Here is a 19,204-nt window from a genome sequence, read left to right as displayed (position 1 = left end):
TTGTTGAAGTAATATGCTCCTCCTCTGTGCTTATGACATTATAAACCTAGGGAAGTGCATTATAGAATCTGTCAGCAAAACATAAGTACAGTGACACTTACTGAAGGATAATGTGCATAGTTCTGCTGGAGAATATACTTTACACCCTTTACAGCACTGGAGAAAATAAACAGAATTTTTATTTCCTACAATGCCTACCAAGCTTTTAGCTGCTGTAGCCTTGTGTTGCCAGATGTACTGTTTTAAGATGACAAATAAGGACAAAAAGAAGGTGGGTAAACATCTTTTGCAGTGGTTTATTTTAAAGGAAATGTTTTTGTCTAACATAACTGCCCTACTGCTACTTTATTTTTTTAAGAACATTACAATTTATGAAACAGCAGCTCCCTGAAACAGAAGGCAATGATAACCCTGCTGTCACCATTTAAGGGCCCGATCCTGGAAATGCTAAGCACCACCTGCTAAGTGCTGAGAGCCCACATCTGCCACTGAAGTCAATGCAGGTTGAAGGGACTCAGCAGCGTGGATAAGCAGCTGAGTATGTTGCAGGATCAAATGCCTAGGATCCTAAGGGGCGCACTCCTTTCAGTTAATTATACTAAGTTCGTGTCTACTGTGATGATAATAGCAGTATTATCACTTCAAGTGGATGAACAGCAAACTGAAGGGATACGGGTGCTTTTTCTTTTCAAGGGTTACACTCGCATTTCAAATGAGAATGTTTTATTCTGAACTTTTGAGAAGGCTTTTTATAAAAAGTGTTCCCGGATTTTACTTCAAATATAATGGCAGGTACTGAGAAAGATACAGTATAATAGCCAGCATGTTAAGAATTTGAATAATAAAATAAAGCGATGGAGCACTTTTCCATCACAGGCTTTGCACAGGAATTAGATACCTGTGAAAGTGAGTTCTCTCTCTCTCTCTCTCTCTCTCTCGTGCGTGCTAAAAACCCCACAGATTATTTGTATATTTATATGCTTGCATGGAGCTAGGCTGTAGCTTCGCAGCCCCTTGAATCCTCCCACTGTCTTCAGGGAGGCTTAGGTTAGGCCCTAACTGAGGGCTTGTCTGTGCTTACAGCACTGCAGTGGCGCAGCTGTATCCATCTAGCACTTAGGCCTTGTCTACACTTACCGGCGGTTCGACGCGCGGCAATCGATGCATCAGTGGTCGATTTAGACGGACTAGTGAAGATCCACTAAATCGATGGCAGATCATTCTTCCATCAACTCCTGTACTCCACCTGAACAAGAAGCGCAAGGGGAGCCGACGGGAGAGTGTCTCCAGTCGACATCACATAGTGTGGACCCCGTGGTAAGTAGATCTAAGTACGTCAACTTCAGCTATGTTATACACGTAGCTGAAAAGTTGCTTAGCTTAGATCAATTTCCCCCCGTAGTGTAGACAAGGCCTTTGTGAAGATGTGACGTACGCCAACGGGAGAGCTTCTCCTGTCAGTGTCGATACTCCACCTCGCCAAGAGGAGGTAGCTATGTCAACAGGGAAGACCTGTTGTTGACACTGCACTGTCTACACTTGGGGTTAGGTCAGTGTAAACAACAATCGCTCAAGGGTGTGGATTCTTCACACCCCTGAACAACATAGTTATACTGACATAAATTGGTAGTGTGGATAAAGTCTAAGTGTGCATTAGAATGAAGCTCAGGGAACATTTCACTCTCACTGCAATGTACTGTACTCTTCTGCAACAAGTCAATATAGTCTGCATCACAATACATTGATTGACTTCACAGACTAGCAACAGGAGATTGTGGGATGGTCTTCAACAGGAATACAAAAATCCTCTTTTGCTCATGTCAAGGCTGTTAACTGCTGAGCCACCTCACGTAGAGCCATGACAGAATTATCATCCACCATTCCTCTGTTTGCCTCTCCACACATATTTCTTTGTCATTTTTTCTGACAGTCTAGATTATGAATCCAGGAACTCCCAAATTCTAATCCTGGCTCTACCAACTCCTCCTCTTTGGTCCTGGGGAAGTCTTCTAATTTTTCCATGTCTCAGTAGTCCCTCTTGTAAAATAGTGATGATAATATCCACCAAAAGGAGATGGTGAGAGAGTCTATTGGTTTGTTTGCACAGTACTTGGAAAATGGAAAGCTTTTATATAAATGTTATACATTATTGTTAAAGATTAAAGGCTAAATTCTGCCCTCAGAGGGACACATTCAACTGCTGTTTTGACTTCATTGACCATATTTGCACTAGCAAATAAGTATTTGTTTATGTGCTTTCAGACAATGAGCATAGGTTCAACACTCCAGCTTTGCGAGAGCACAGATGGGTTTTTCACATGCGGACAGCTGACATGCAAATTGTGCAATCACAACACAGAGCCCTTTGAAAACTTGGACCAAAAGGTCTCTCTTCATCTTCTGTTATCTGAACAGTTTCTTAACTCTGATGAGAAAAAACATCAAAGAGCAGGGGAAATGCCTACCATGGACACTTAACAAATCTCCTAGTTCAAAGTTGCAGTGACAAGGTCAGGCCATTCTTGGTGCATAACAGAGGTCAGGCTGAGCCAATCTTGTCACACTTAGGACATGCTTCTTGAGTAATTTCTTTCGCAAGCCTTCCCCCTGAGTTGTGAAATAGCCCTGGCTATGATCTAGGAAATAAACCACCTACATTCCATTCATCTTAAAGGGTGATGCTACTCTGACTGTAAACATAGCATGGTGGGGCTCCCTGTTATTCTCTCTCAAATATTCCAATTCTACTTTGCTCAAGTTAAATGACATTTTTTTCTTACTCCCGGCCTGTAAACTCGTCCTGAAATCTGGAGGCAAATTGTGCTCATTCTGGCTGTGCCATATTTCCACGGTGAAAGATTTTGTCCTCAGTAGTATTTGTGCAGCCACGTCATCTTTGATGGATTCTTTCCTTTTTCCTTCCTTTCTTTGGTTGACTTTATCCTCATGAAAAGCAAGTACCATGGCCCAGATCCTCCAAGATATTAGGTGCTTACTTTCCCTGAAATCAGTAGGAGTTAGGTGACTAAATATCTTTGAGGATCTGGGCCCATGTGTCTTTGGAAAGAAAAATAATTAACTGCCACTTGGGCATCGTTAAAGAAAACCCAAGACCAGTATTGGTGAATAGCAAAATCACTTATTTTACTGAGAAATTAAGCATATTATACTTCATGTTAAGTAAACTCTGTAAAGTAGGCAGAAGTGACGTATATTCTTGCAAGAGCCAAAACCACATAGTTCAAAGAAATGCATTAAGTACCTTACATTAATGATGTAGATTCAATGCATTTATTGGAAGCCAAGAATAAATAAAGCCAACAATCAAGAGCTTTTTCTTGTAGCAGAACTTGCCTGTAGAGAGAGATCATTCACATTACTACCTTGAGGATGGGAGGAGCAAGCCAGCCCGTGTTCAGTGGATTGACATAGCAAGCCAGTTTCCAGGAGGCTGCATAGGGGCTTAGATGACTCTCTGCTTTTTTAAAGTTTAAAACAAACATGAGGAAAAGAGACAATCTTTCATCAAGACTCTATTGCCCATGATCACAGAGGACAGATTCGGGATGGTCCATGAGGAGTGTCTCTTAATTGGCTAGCCAGGCAATTCTCTGGCCATCCCGGATGCAAAATACAAGGGTAGATTAGCTACGTATTTTTAAAAAAGTCTACAGCAGCAAACAAGGATCTGTTGTGCCCCTCTCAAATCACCTCTGAAGTTCAGCAGAACTGGTCACTATAGGAATTGCCTGCATGTTGCAAGAAAAAAAATTATCCATGATGGTGAATAGTTGAGATGCGTAGATGGGATTCCCCTGCTTGAGCACTGTGGACCGGGTTCGGAAGATAGTGATCAATGCAAAGGCATTTACCACTGGTAAAAGATTTGAAATGTTAGCTTGGATTGTTATAAAATGGGACCATCTGGCAATAGTAAATCTTGCTATCCTCCTGTATTAGCTCTACAGAGCCACACTGAAGGAGTTGTGTACTTAGCCACGCAGCCAGGGAATCATTATGAGCAGTAGGTGCACCCCCACACCCAGTTTTTGTAGATGAATCCACTAGCTTGGCGAGGCATGAAGTAATCCAACCCCAGCAAAACCTTTGACAAAACAGAAAACAACAAATCTGAAACACTGACTTCAGAGTCTATTCTCTATCTAGCTGGTAAAACTACCTATGAACTCTTTAGAACTTTGTCTATACTAGTCACACATGGGAGAGATGGCGACGTTGGTCCAGCGAATACTCCGGGAGGCAGCTGTAAGAAGTATTACAGGATAGTGTGTTTACTCCCTCAGCCTGTGCAGTGCAGGGCTCAAGGGAATCATGCATGACCCCTAACTGCCAACTACTGCTCAAAATGCTTCCGGACTCTGTAGCTACATGGTGAGTCACGGTCGCATCTTTCAGCACGTGGAGCCACTGTGGTGGAGGAAAAATCAGCATCTTGCTGCAGAAATGGTCAGATTTTTCACTGAAAAAGTCCACTGAAAGTCAGGATCTTATACTGCAAATCCTGGGGTCACTTAATGTTTTTGATCCATGTCATGCAACTAGGGCCAGGCAATAAAGGTCATCCTCTAGCATTCCTGTGTGTCATACCCTTCCTAAACAGTATGTGCCCCTTTACTGTTAGAAAAATTATAAATGGGTTTTATAAACCCTCATATTGGTGTTGAGTGAAATCAGGAGTGATAACACTTCGTACTAGTACAGCACCTGTACCTTCAAACCACTTTACCACATAATAGGCCTGATTCTCCACTGCTTTGCACCGTATGTACCCTTTTACCCTTGCGCAAAGTAAGAGAAAAACACTACTATCCTGATCTGGTAGTACTTCACCCTCATTTTGCACAGGTGCAAATGACTACATAAGGTACAAGGTAATAAAAAATCACGTCCAGTAACTCTTTAATAGTTATGCTATCAACTTACTTAGAAAGAGGGAAGGTCATCAGTGGAATTACTCCAGAGTTACAATGGGATATATCAAATCATAGTGCGACCTTCAGTCTCTTGGTCCCAGAGTGGCAGAAAGAGGTTAACCCCATATATTATTGACCAGATACATGACCAGATACAAGAAGAAAATATTCTAAAATGTTAATTAAAATGGGTTTTGACTGACAAATGTTACTGTAAAGGAGTCACAATTTTATATATTCCTGCTAATGAATTGTCTTCTCTTATAAAATGTTCTCACCATGGAAACTGTATTAAAGGAAACAAATTATATTTTCTTGCAAAAATACTCAAGCTCTCCACTGACATTTTCTGGGTTACCATTATCAGAGGTGCCATTTCTAGCTGTCAACTAAATTATGTAGACTTCTACAGTTTCCAGAAGTTTATTTTAAAATTAAAGTTCAATACCTCTGACGAATATTATTTCAAAACAAAAAAAAAGGATTTAATAAACGGAGACTGTTGGCAGTGGAATGCAGCCTTTTCTGATTTTTGTATTCCTAACGCCACTATATTTTCTTGAATTACAAATTATTAACTGGGGCTGTCGAGTGATTAAAAAAAGTAATCATGCTGTTAAACATAATAGAATACCATTTATTTACATATATTTGGATGTTTTCTACATTTTCAAATAGATTGATTTCAATTACAGCACAGAATACAAAGTGTGCAGTGATCACTTTATATTTATTTGTTATTACAAATATTTGCACTGTAGAAAGCAAAATAAATGGTATTTTTCAATTCACCTCATACAAGGACTGTAGTGCAATCTCTTTATCACAAAAATTGAACTTACAAATGTAGAATTATGTACAAAAAATATCTCCAGGCAAAAATAAAACAATGTAAAACTTTAGAACCTACAAGTCCACTCAGTCCTACTTCTTGTCCAGCCAATTGCTCAGACAAACAAGTTTGTTTACATTTATGGGAGATAATGCTGGCCACTTCTTATTTACAATGTTACCTGAAAGTGAGAACAGGCATTTGCATGGCACTGTTGTAGCTGGCATTGCAAGATATTTACGTGCCAGATGCGCTAAATATTCATATGTCCCTTCATGCTTCAACCACCATTCCAGAGAACATGCGTCCATGCTGATGATGGGTTCTGCTTCATAACAATCCAAAGCAGTGCGGACCGACGCATGTTCATTTTCATCATCTGAGTCAGATGCCACGAGCAGAAGGTTGATTTTATTTTTGGTGGTTCGGGTTCTGTAGTTTCCACATTGGAGTGTAGCTCTTTTAAGACTTCCAAAAGCATTCTTCACACCTCGTCCCTCTCAGATTTTGGAAGGCACTTCAGATTCTTAAACCTTGGGTCGAATGCTCTAGCTATCTTTAAAAATCTCACATTGGTACTTTCTTTGCGTTTTGTGAAATCTACAGTGAAAATGTTCTTAAAATGAACAGTATGTGCGGGGTCATCATCCAAGACTGCTATAACATGAAATATATGGCAGAATGCAGGTAAAACAGAGCAGGACACATACAATTCCCCCCCCCACACACACACACCAAGGAGTCCAGTCACAAATTTAATTAATGCATTATTTTTTTTAATGAGCAGCATCAGCGTGGAAGCATGTCCTCTCCAATGGTGGCTGAAGCATGAAGGGGCATATGAATGTTTAGCATATCTGGCACATAAATACCTTCCAATGCTGGCTACAAAAGTGCCATGTGAACGCCTTTCAGGTGACATTGTAAATTTGAAGCAGCCAGCATTATCTCCAGTAAATGTAAACAAACTTCTTTGTCTGAGCAACTGGCTGAACAAGAAGTAAGACTGAGAGGATTGTAGGCTCTAAAGTTATACATTGTTTTGTTTTTGAGTGCAGTTATGTAACAAAAAAATCTGCATTTGTAAGTTGCACTTTCACAATAAAGAGATGGCACGACAGTACTTGTATGAGGCAAATTGAAAAATACTATTTGTTTTGATTACAAATATTAGCACTCTAAAAATGATAATCAAAAATAAAAACAGAAAGTGAGCACTGTGCACTTTGTATTCTGTGTTGTAACTGAAATCAATATATCTGAAAATGTAGAAAAGCATCCAAATATATTTAATAAATTTCAATTGGTATTCTATTGTTTAACAGTGTGATTAAAACTGTGATTAATCACGATGAATTTTTGTAATTGCGATTCATTCTTTTTAGTTAATCACGTGAGTTAACTGCAATTAATCAACAGCCCTAATATATATATATTATATATATATGGAGCGAGAGAGAGGGTGGTATCCATCTAGTTCCTAGGGTGTACGCATATCATCATCACCGCGCCAGGCATAAGATGGTACCCTTTGTACAGCAAAGGTGAGCGAAAGCTTCAAGAATTTCGGTGACTTTTTAGCTATTTAGGCTATTTCACTTTTCTCTTAGATGCACCCCTTTTTTTTGTCCACACTATTCCTGCAGATGAGTTTATTAGCTGGAATGTTTGCCAAAACAGAATTTTAAGTGAACTTTCCAGAAGATTTCTGGAAAGCACATTTTATTTGGCTACCTACGTACTTTCACCAGAAACCTGAGTTATGGTCTGCCACTCAAAGAACAGAAACATGATCTATGTGCCCAAGCAAAATGGTTCCACTATTTGCAATGGTTCATGAACAAGAATTATTCAGACATCTGACAAAGTTTGAGGAAAGTCATGATCTCATCATGGATTATTTATTAACAGAAAAATAGCACTGCTTGCACCTCTCCCTCCAGCTTTTCAATTGCCCTGCACTGTACAGACGTAACCTACTTGCTTCTCAGCTCTGTTGCCATCACTACAATAGAGGTTAACCCTGAGTAAAGAGCTGCAGGGAAATGATGAGGGGTAGTTATTAAACTGAATAGTTGAATGGTTCTTATAGTTCCCTTATGTCTCTTCACACAACACTTGAGTCCTTGGAAAATATTGACTGTCAACACAATAAGACTGGTGAGTTCTTCTCTTGGCAGAATGCTTTACTATTCTAGGGACTGTCTCTAGCCTTAAAATAAATTGGAAAGTTAAAGAGATTTGGGGCTTGATAGTTATGAAAGATACACACTATATCATTCCTACACAAGAGATTTAATCCTTGCAATGTCAATGCAGCTTTGTCCTCAGATCCAGTTGTTATATATCAGGTGGATATTTCTGCTTAAATAACCAACAGTGGAATAGTTAAACAATGTTGACATATTTTCATCTTCAGGTTTTAGAGTTATTCATTGAGATGAATGGGATTGTTTTCACCTCTGAGACCTATTGTTTCAGGCAACCTACACACTCAGGAAGGCACATTGCATCAGTTTTCTCTCAGTTCATGTGTTCGAGGTTTCCCCTCTCCCCACAGTGCAAATTTTTTCTTTAAAAGTGAAAGTTTAGATTTCAGATTTTTTTTTGATAACATGCATTAGTGAACACATTGACAATCATCAAGACAGAGAGTAACATTTATGACTTACAATTATAAATCAAATGTTAACACATTACATTTAAAGTAGCAGGTGTCTTAGAATTGCTACAATTCAAAGCTCAGTGAAGTCAATGGCAGTCCTCATTGCTCTCATTGGGCTTTGGAACATGACCTGGTTGCTTTGAACAGGGCGATTAAATCAAAACAAACGAGTCAATTAACTGTTAGGTTGGTAAGATGTTTCCACTCTGCTGACCAAATTAATAAAACAGAGAGATGTTTGGTCTTCCAGGTGTCTTATACAGCATCCACATGTACTGTAGTTTGCATTTACCTTCAATATCCTTGAGAGATCTCCCTTTCTCTGCATAAATAGTTACATTACATCACATTTTTTCATGCAGCCACAGCATAAGCAGTCGAAGAACTCAGCTAAGAGAAGGCATTATAAAATGTGAACCTCCATTGAAATACCATTGTAGAGGGAGAGAATGTTTATGGGGTTCTGTAAAAAGTAAACAGAGAGCTGAATGTGTTTCATTTTCCCTGACAGTGAAAGGTAGGTGCTGACCCTCGTGTTAAGTACATGAAATGAAATCCATTTGCCATAAGTTCCCATGGAAAGCTATTTTAGACAAATTAATTAAGCAATAAGATATGACAGGGTGAGAATCACTTGGTAATAATTTATGCCTATTGTGTTGTTAGGCAGAAGGCCAAAGGCCATGTGCTGTCAAAGCACCTAGGTGTAAATTATCATTTGATAATTTGAGCCTTGGCATGCCTTATTGTAACTAAGAAGGGTTTTATAGTAAAATTTTGTTAAATAATTCTATGTTTAGCCAATTCAAAGGCATGTTTTGACATTTGTAATCCTATCATTAAAAAAAACAACCTTATTTTTTGTATGATGTTTCATACAACCTGTATCCTAAAATGCTTTTCAGGATTATATGCTATAGTACAAAACAGTGCATGGCACAGAAACCAGTGACAAAATGACACTGTGCAGTGACTCAATTACAGCATGCATTCATAAGGCCAGTTACAGACACTTAGGAAACATTAGCGGCTGGGGGAAAGGTACAATTTAAAATGAGGTTTGAAGAGAGATGGCAAGTCAGTGAGGAGGAGTCAGACTGCTCCAGATGGCTTTTGTACCAATAGTGGAGGACTGGGTAGAAGGAGGCAGACACTAGGTGAGCAGAGATGACAGGGAAGATGACATACTGGGCCAAACTCTACTGAGCTGGAGCTGAGCCACCACTACTCCCATCACTAGAGCAACAGGGTTGTATCTGAAGCCATATGTCAGCCTAAGATCTGTGGGGAGCAGCTCTATGGTATTTACTAGAAACAAGGAAGTTGACTGGGTCCTGAAATGAAGGGAAAGCACGCGGAGTACAGGGAAGATGTAGGCCTGGTCTACACTAGGAAGTTTTACCAGTGTATCTATGCCTGTTATGAAGGTGAAACAAACAAAAAAAAACCCATCCCCTAGCCACTATAACTATATCAGCAAAAGCCCTAGTATAGACACAGTTATGACAGCAAAAGAACTCTTCCGCTAGTATAAACTGCACCTCCCGAGAGGAGTTTGCTGGTATCCCTCTATGGGTATATCTATACTGGGAAACCCATTTAAGTGTTGAAAAGGCCATAGATATGTCTGAATTTTTCATGTTCAGTAACAGTATTTCTTTGCAGAGATGTCCATTTTGAGGTTCTGGTACTTGTGTAAATCCCCCCTCTCCCCTCCCTCCACATTATTCAATGCATTTAATCTGTCAGTTACACATCTGTATAAGTCATTCAAACCATCCATTTGAGAACAGCATTAGATTCATTCAGCTCCAGCAGGATGCAGCTGTACATGTTTAGCTTCTGTATCAGAATCTGCTTATTCCCTTTAATTGTTAGGTTGGATCATTCCATCTGTGTATTACTCAGTGATGTAATTCTAATCACAGAATTAACAAGTCTTAGGGGTATTAATTCTTATGACACACTTGGACTGACAAAGGGAGGGATCCTTTTAACACCTTATACTTGAACTCACTTAAAATCTCTCTTTCCATAGTTAAATAAACTAGTTTTAATTTGTAATCTAAATTAATCCACTGTTGTGTTTAAACTGAATTGTTTGCTAACTTCAATTAAAGTAGCAGATTGTTGTCTATTGACCCATTACATCAGCAACGGACCTCTAATATCTAAACTGTCTAGGAGAGGGATGGACGGAGCAGAACACCTATTTTGGGGGGAAATTTGGGACTGGGAGCAGGTGGGGGTCATCCTGCAGGTAGTAACCCAGGCTGCTGTTACAGTGTAGCTGGTGAGTTCCTGACAGGCTGCTGGGGTCAGAGTGGCTGAACCAGAGCTGCAGTGATACGCCGACAGACACTCAGGGTGTGACCTGCAGGCTGTTTGGCGGTAGCCCAGGTTGGGAGCTACGACAGCAAAGCATTGTGAGGCACCCAATGTTGCAGAGCAGATGGTGACACAGACCTCTCCCTGGTCTGGATTGCATCCCAACAGGCAACTCATAAAAGGGTTTGATCAATGTCCTCTGTCTCTTGGCAACAGTAAATAAAATAAAATGGTGACCTCAAACCAGCATTCCTCATTTCAGTGGAAAGCGGGAGACACATGTGAAGTTCCTCTTTCACAAATGAAGCAGCAAGCCAGTTCAAAACTCACCTCCTGGACAGCATAGGGGTAATTTGCACTCAGTCTCTGCTATAAGGGCCTGAGCCAATATTCAGTGAAGGCAATGGAAAGATTCACATTGCATCCGATGAAGTGAGCTGTAGCTCACGAAAGCTCATGCTCAAATAAATTGGTTAGTCTCTAAGGTGCCACAAGTACTCCTTCACATTGACTTCTGTGGACTTTGGATCAGACCCTTCTCTTTTGTAGGTGAATAGAGGGCTTTGTTCTACTGACTGAAGGCAGATGTGACGCAAGTCCTAAAAACGTCAAGCCTTCATCTTTCAGAGCATTAGATTCACTCAGAGAAAGAAAACAGCACCATGTTGGACCAGCCATGCCTTCAAAATCAGCAAGGGATCACCTTGTAAATGGTGTAACTGTCAAAAACAGTGTAACTCCTCAAGTCTATTCTAATAAATTACCATACTGCAATCATGTTATAGAGTTTACTTTTAGTTTCTTCTTACTGAGGATATATGACACTGTTTTGGTTGGGGTTTTTGGATGAGAGAAGAAGGGGGCTTCTCTAATTTTTCTACCTTCGTTTCACATTGTCACAAAGGCTACAGCACAACCCACATTGCCTTCTAATCAATCAGCAAGATTCATCTAGCAAAACAGTTGATTTTACCATCAGCCCATCATGTTATTAGTAGGTTAGGGTTTGGAAAACTGACAGAGAAACAGATGTTGGGATTATTATATGTAGTATAAATACCATAATGATGTACAGTTGTCAGAAGCTTCTATTTTCTTAGTTTAAGAAGATAGATTATTTCATTTGGGAAATGACTTTGTTTTTCACAAGCTGGGGGAGGGGGAGTTCTCAGGAAAAAATATAAGGACGGGTTGATGAATGTTTAGTCTGTGCCTAAACGTATGTTAAGAACATATGCAATTCATGAAGATGTTTATGGGAATAATCTTCATTGTGCCAGACATCCTAAAAGGTGCAGGTCTCACAAAATTAGAACGCAATCTATATTTTTAGGACTTGTGTCACCTCTGTCTTCAGTCAGTGCTGAGGGGATCTATTCATTCCTTGATGAAGCCTACTAGCCTCAATAGGAATCATGTATATACACAATAGATGTCCAGGAAACAACAAACCATGTATTGCCAATTTGGTGTATTGTTTTGGGTCACTGATTGAATTTTCAGATTTAAAATATCAAGGTCACGATTTTCAAAACTGACTGGTAATTTTTGATGGCTCACTTTTCAGGTGCCCAAGCCAAGGTTCTGTTCATAAAGAAATTGAGTGGTAATAAAACATGCCATCCTGAGGACCCAGCAACACTTCTTACAGTAAATAGTCCCTCCCATCTTCTTTTCCTTCCCACCTTCCCCAATATCACCTTGTAATATCAGGTCTGAGTAAGAATCCAAAGCCTGCTGTGAAAATTTTATTGGTCCCCTCTACTGTAATAAATTAAGTCTTGAGGGCACTCAGCACTTTCTGAAGATGCTCAGCACCTGGCAGGAGTGAGCACATTGGGCTGTAAATAACCTGATTAGTCACCTCCTCCTTTCATGAAACATGCCACAGAAGTCAATAGCAAAATTCGGATTGATGTTATTGGGAGTAGGCCCTAAATGAATAAACTTACAAGAAAGCAGTATATAGAGTTACATAAGGCTCTACTAGCTGAAATACAGTGTGAGAAGCATAACATCAATGAAAAGATGGATGTTCAGTCTCGGGGAAAACACCTGAAACGGACTAAGAACAGAAAACTTGCACAAGAAGGTATAGACTAGCAACCCCCCTGAAGGAAGGTTATATAGATATTTATTATTGATGTCAAATATTCTTTTGTTAAAGGCATAAATCTTAGTGACAAAATAGAGTTCTATCTCTCTAAATATATACCCTTAGCAGAGGTATAGGTCTTTATGGATGCCTCCTTTTAACCTAATAGATCATAAAAAACTATACATCTAATAAAGTCAACTTATAGTTGATATAACATTTGTATTTAGACTACTCTTTTTAATTATAGGATTCTGAGATGGAATATATAGTATAGCTTCTGTACATTTGTCAGGAATATCTCCCTTTGATTTATTTACCCAGCCAGTGGTTCCTGACCCACACAATTTAGTTCAAAGGCAAGTGGGAAAGGGTGTATCTGATAGTAAACTTGATTTTTATTAAGAGATTTAAGCACCAGAGTTTGCATTTTTTCATGCAACTTTAATCAAAACAACACAGTTAAGTTATTTTTAAATAGCAATGCTGATGGCCGAATACCATAATTTTACCTAATTAATCAGCTGATTAAGCTAGTCATTTCTTGTTTATCATTCTATTCTATTTCTTTTTAAATATTAATTGAATAGGTATAATTCACAATGCCGAACAAAATTTTTGTATTGTATTGTATTCTCATATCTGCTTATATCAATTAAATGTTGTGAATTCTTGTCATACTTACAGACCTAGGAAAAAGAGCTAATCTATTGTACACCATGGCCTGATGCTGCTCCCATAGAAATTCGTTCTTAACATCCTACCATGCCAGTTCATATTCCAAACTAAAGACAGGTTAGATATTAGAGACAGGTTCAAATGAAAACCAGGGATCGGAGCATACTTTAGCCTTGGGGAAGTTCTGATCCACATCCAAACTTCAGCAACTTGCCCCTCGCTCTCTGTCATCTGCTAAACCAAACTCCTGGATCTAAATCAACCCAAGATATTGAAGTAGCTGTTGCAGTTAAGACCCATCTCTGTTAGCTGCTGTGTAACATACAACTGCTAGCAAAAGTTACAAATACAGAAACATCTGTGGGCTTTTTGTGTACATAATGAAAGGTGCCAATGGCCTACAAATCGCCATTGTAGGACATACAGGGATTCTATGATTGTGAATATTTAAAATATTTTGGAAGTCTTTTTGTACTTGTAATCTGATTAAACTAAATTCCACAGGAATGCAAGCAAGCTTGCCGTCAAAGGCAGGAACTGCCGCTAAAGAGAAATAAATTAGGAACACTCCAAGCAGATGATTTTATCCTTAGGATAGATGGGTGGGATAAATTGCCTTCCTGGACTAGTATTTTTCCCCCGGAGGAATAACCAGAATAATTTAATTGTCTTTATGGTGTCCAGTTTAATATAACAAGTTATGGTATTTTATGGTTCTTTCAAATAAGAAATCTGCACTGGGAAACTTTTGAAGATAGCAATCAGCATAATACAGAAGTTCTGTATCTCTGCCCTTATGAGTTCATTTTATAGCTGAACTGCTATAAAGTGAGGTTTCCATCAGACTGTTAGACAGGCACCCAGTTTCAGTACTGCTCTCTTGTACTATTTGTGAGCAGTTCTGAAATAAGATTTTTAGGGATACAAAGTGAGCAGGCTCTATTCCCAGGGTAAAGTAAGACTGTTTCACAAGTTACTTTATGGACCATATGGTTATGATTGGTTACATTCAATGACATAACATCACATTACATTAAGCAACTTAGTCTAGTGTATCCAGACACTAAGCAATGCAAGTGGAGCAGTACAGCAGAGCTTTAAAGGAGCCTCCTCTTTTCCCGCATGGGTATACAGTGTTGAATATAGTTGTTAGCCATGTTTCCCATAAGCCTTTAACACTCCAGCTACTCAAACTAGTTTGTAACCATTCAGCACAAGGGAATCAAAGTGTTCTTCTCAATTCATTCTGAAAATAGAAAATTAAGTTATGACCAGTTAAAGGGAACACTTTAGGGTTTCATACATCCTTTGTTAAATTGACAAATCATCCCTGATGTGAAGCTACCTGCATCCCTAACCCAACCTACAGAAGTCACTGCAAAGACTCCCATTAATTTCATTGAGCTTTGGATCAGGGCCACTGTTAGGTATTTCCGAACTCTAATCATAGAATATCAGGGTTGGAAGGGACCGCAGGAGGTCATCTAGTCCAACCCCCTGCTCAAAGCAGGACCAATCCCCAACTAAATCACTATGGTATCTTAGAACCACATTGAGGCTAAGCCCTTCACTCTTGGAAATGACAAAGACTGGGAACATGAGAGAGGAAAGGAAGACCCCAAAAAAGGAATAAAGAGTTAACCCTGACATGCCCAAAGGTGACTGTCTTACCCAGTCTAACAGATAATTGTCCAATGTATACAAGGCTGGCATGATTCTGGGGTAAAGTGCTTCTCTGGCCATTGCTGTCAGGAATGCTTTTACCCTGTTTATCTAATTGGATTGGGTGTGTGCTTAATTACACTCTGGCAAAAACATATTTCTAATAGCAGGGCTAAAATATTCTATTCTATATTTAAAATGCATTAACTTTGGACTGGAATATTGTATTTGGGTACATTCCACCTTTGTTATAAGGTCTCTCTATGGCATGCTACTATTCATTATCTTGGCTTTCGGGTCATGGACCACAATTATAAACTCTTTTTATTAGTTGTAACAATGATAGTGTTATACAGAAGATGTGGCGTATGCATAACTACGGGCAAATAGATATTGAGGCTCTTCATAGTTTCTGCCATTCATGAGGGAATGTTTATTAATGTCATAATCACCACCTCCCCTCCATAAACAGAAGCAGCATTTTGTGTTGGCTTCATGTTTCTGCATTCACATCTGCTGCTTGCTCTCCAATCTTCTGCTCTTGTCACCCTCCAATCCAGCTTCATGGTACATTGACAAAAGTTACAATGTTTGGTTGCCAGCAAGAACATTTCAGCAGAGCAATCCTGAATCTGATTGTTGTTAACTAACATGCTGCTCCAACGGATTTCAGCCCTTTCATAGGAAGCTCCAAGCTGCACTCCCAAGATTTGACATTTTAGGCAGTTCTGATTCTGTCTCCTCGCCTTCACTTTCAGTTTTTAAGAACAAAAACATACTAAGAAAGGCTATTGGGAAGCACTGTCCCAAAAGTACTTTTTTTGCACTGCTCCATACCAACAATAATGCCTAGCACTTGCACGGGGCTTTACATCTTCAACAAATGAATCTTCATATAACCCTTCCACGAGGCAAGTAATTAGTACCTATTTTACACATGGGTAAACTACAAACATGCAGTAAACCAGCATCAGCCACAAAATTAGAATTTGGGAGTCCCGACTCCCTGTTACCTGCTCTACCCATCAGACAGCACTCCTCATCATCATGTCAGTCTGATTCTGGAGCTATTTCAAGTTGCTCCTTAAGTCAAGGAACTGAAATATCGATACGCTGAGCACTAATCTGATAACTCCATTCAGTTAGAAGAAAGAGCTCCATGTGGGTAAGCGGTTAATAGCTGCTACTCCAATTTTCAGGCAATGAATGACTTATAAAATATAATTGCATTTTAACAGACACGGACACTCAGAGTTAACAGTGAAATAAGAAATTGTTAACAATGGTTTTGTTCTACAGAAAGAGGGTTATGCTGGGAATGTATGTCAAAATAAAGTAATTTGCGCCTAATTTAAATGCATTGTCATTTTATGCAACATATGTTCATTTTTTAAATACTTGCCTTGCCAGAAGCTAAGGAACCGGCCATAAAAATAAATTAAACCAGACAATGTCTGGTAAAGTTTAGAGAAAAAATTGCTTTAAGATGTATTGCGTTTTTGTAGTTGTCCCTACTGTACTGTGGAAAGAGATATAGTTATATCAAGCTGATGAGGTTAGTTCAAACATGCTAGATGAAAATTACTAATAGTACTGAAAAAGATTTCTGCTTATACAAGAAGACAATGCTTGAGGGGATTGGTTAAAACCAAACATCTCCATATTCGGTGTGTTTTCTTGTGTCTAGTGGTGACAGGTTTGAGACAAGCAGAACAAAATGACTTTTTCACTTCAGCCCCCATCCAGTTCTAGTAGGAATTGTGTACTCATTCAAATAGCCATAGAAATTATGGGATGGCCAAGAGTGGCGGGTACCACCTAGCATGGATGATACACCAGGAGCTGAAGGAAGCTAAAACAGTAGGGGATCAGGCAGGAAGTGCAAGAAATAATCAATTATAAGGAAAAGGAATATGGAAGTTAGTTAGAAAATATCAGTTGTAGAGAGAAATGGAGGGGAGGAAGTTTGCAAACTGAGATTAAGGAACTTGAAACAATAATAAGAAAATGTAAAGGCTCTCAGTGGGGAAAGTCAAATCCTTAAAGAGTTCAGGCAAAATTTCTACATTAGACAAAGGACTGGATTCATTACTTGGATAATGAACTGCACTGAATAAATCACTAATCACTGCACTGTACTTACTCCCGTGCCATTACTCCTGAGCACAGCCAGGCCCTCTTTCTCATTTCCACAGTTCCTGGATGAAAGCAGATGATTGTACCCGTTTTTCATAGATGCCTGTTAAGACACGGGCAAAATCCATCCCTATTGTAAGCAGGTACAATGCCATTCAACCCACATTCTACCCACTTACCCTAAAACTGAAATTAGCCCTGCATGCTGGTGCCACAGCATACATGACATCAAAAGAATGTCATTTGAGGAAAGGCAGCCAAAGTGCAGTAGCTGCAGAGATTATGGCAGCTGCAAAGTGCCAACAGACCCAGCTCGGGAGCAGAACGGCCAAGACTCAGCTTCACCATGTGATGAAACAGATTCCATGACAAATGCACAGTGACATGGAAAATGTCTCCTAGCAAAGTCCAGAATTCACTAGTTAACTCCTCTGATAGCTGCTCTACCCTGATTTCTATGGTTATCCCGGCTGTTCTGTGGCTCCTGTTCAGAAGAGAACACTGGCAAAGCAGAGTCATCATTAAAAAATCAACATGAGAGGGCCGGAGGAATGGTAAGAAGTATGTGTGTACACTAAGAAACGTATTTAGCTATTCTGTTTTTTGTCTGATGGTTGGCCCTTTGTGCATCAAATTGATCTTAGAAGTCGGGAGGCACTCTGGGGTATACAAAAGCAAACACACAGATCCCAAACTTGGCAATACAAAACAGCTGGAAACCCATCAATTCCCCTGGAGGGGAAGTTCCCAGTTAGTGAGTCGAGCCAATGTAACCGGTCTAACTTACATTACACTCCCTCTTGGCTTCCAATGTTGGGGATATTCTTAGGCGAAAGGATTTTGCTCAAGGTGCCCTTATGCCCTGGTGATCCCCAGCTGCAGAATAGCCCCTTGTGGACAAACAGACATAAATTAGAATAGTCCTAAGGCTTATGTGGGAGGCCAGCCCAGCATCAGGAAAAAACAACATAACACCACCTTTACGCTTCCCTGCTCCAAGTGTAAAATGACTAGATCGCAGAATCTAGGCCTAACAACCTCATGTTTCCAGAGGATGGATGTGAATCTTCCCATATAATTTTAGTCACCTTCAAAATCAGAAATGGGCCCAATTTTGCAACTGTGTTTCAGATTGTGGTTGAAATCTAACAATAGCTGATCTGAAGAGCTCATGAAGTTCTGTATTGTCAAATCTCCATGGCAATGTGACAGAATCAGGGAATAATAATTGGAATGTAGCAGAATGGGTACATTCCTCCTTTATTGTGAGAAAGGGCTGTCAGCTGACTTTCTTGGCAGGCTTGAACACCATACAGTCTCGCCTATCCTCAGGGTGTCTGTACATCTGCATTAGCATAGGTGCCTGCAGTAGCATAGGGTCATGACATAAAATAACTTTACACAGCTCCTTTAGAACTATCATACACCTCCTTGGCTGCGTGGCAAGGCAGAGGATTTCACTGTCTTCTAAGCAGTACTTTATATTCCCAGGAAGAGATACCTTCTACCTAAACCCATGCATGGTCATCATCTTTTTAAAATAATCATTTCAAGAGAATCTAAGGAGTGGCAGTATTCCAGACACCCACCGCCCAAGACAAACTCCTTAACACCTAATTCCAGCGGGGATTCCTCTAATGTTCTTCCCCATTTGCTGAGCCTGATATTTCTAATTTCCATCAAAAAGATTGCCTGCAGCAGTTCTCAGTTTGAGGTCTCAAATACCTTGTCCTTGCTGAATAGGAGTGGGATTCCAGCCAAATCCCAGTTAGGCAGGAGGTAGAGCCTGAAGTGTCCTCTATGAGAAAAAAAGGATAATGAAATGGAAAGGTTTGAGAATCCCTGGCTACATATTTGCCAGTGGTGGCTCTTAG

The sequence above is a fragment of the Eretmochelys imbricata genome, chromosome 8 (genome assembly GCF_965152235.1).
Source record: "Eretmochelys imbricata isolate rEreImb1 chromosome 8, rEreImb1.hap1, whole genome shotgun sequence".
Lineage (NCBI taxonomy): Eukaryota > Metazoa > Chordata > Testudines > Cheloniidae > Eretmochelys > Eretmochelys imbricata.
This window is presented reverse-complemented; position numbering follows the sequence as displayed.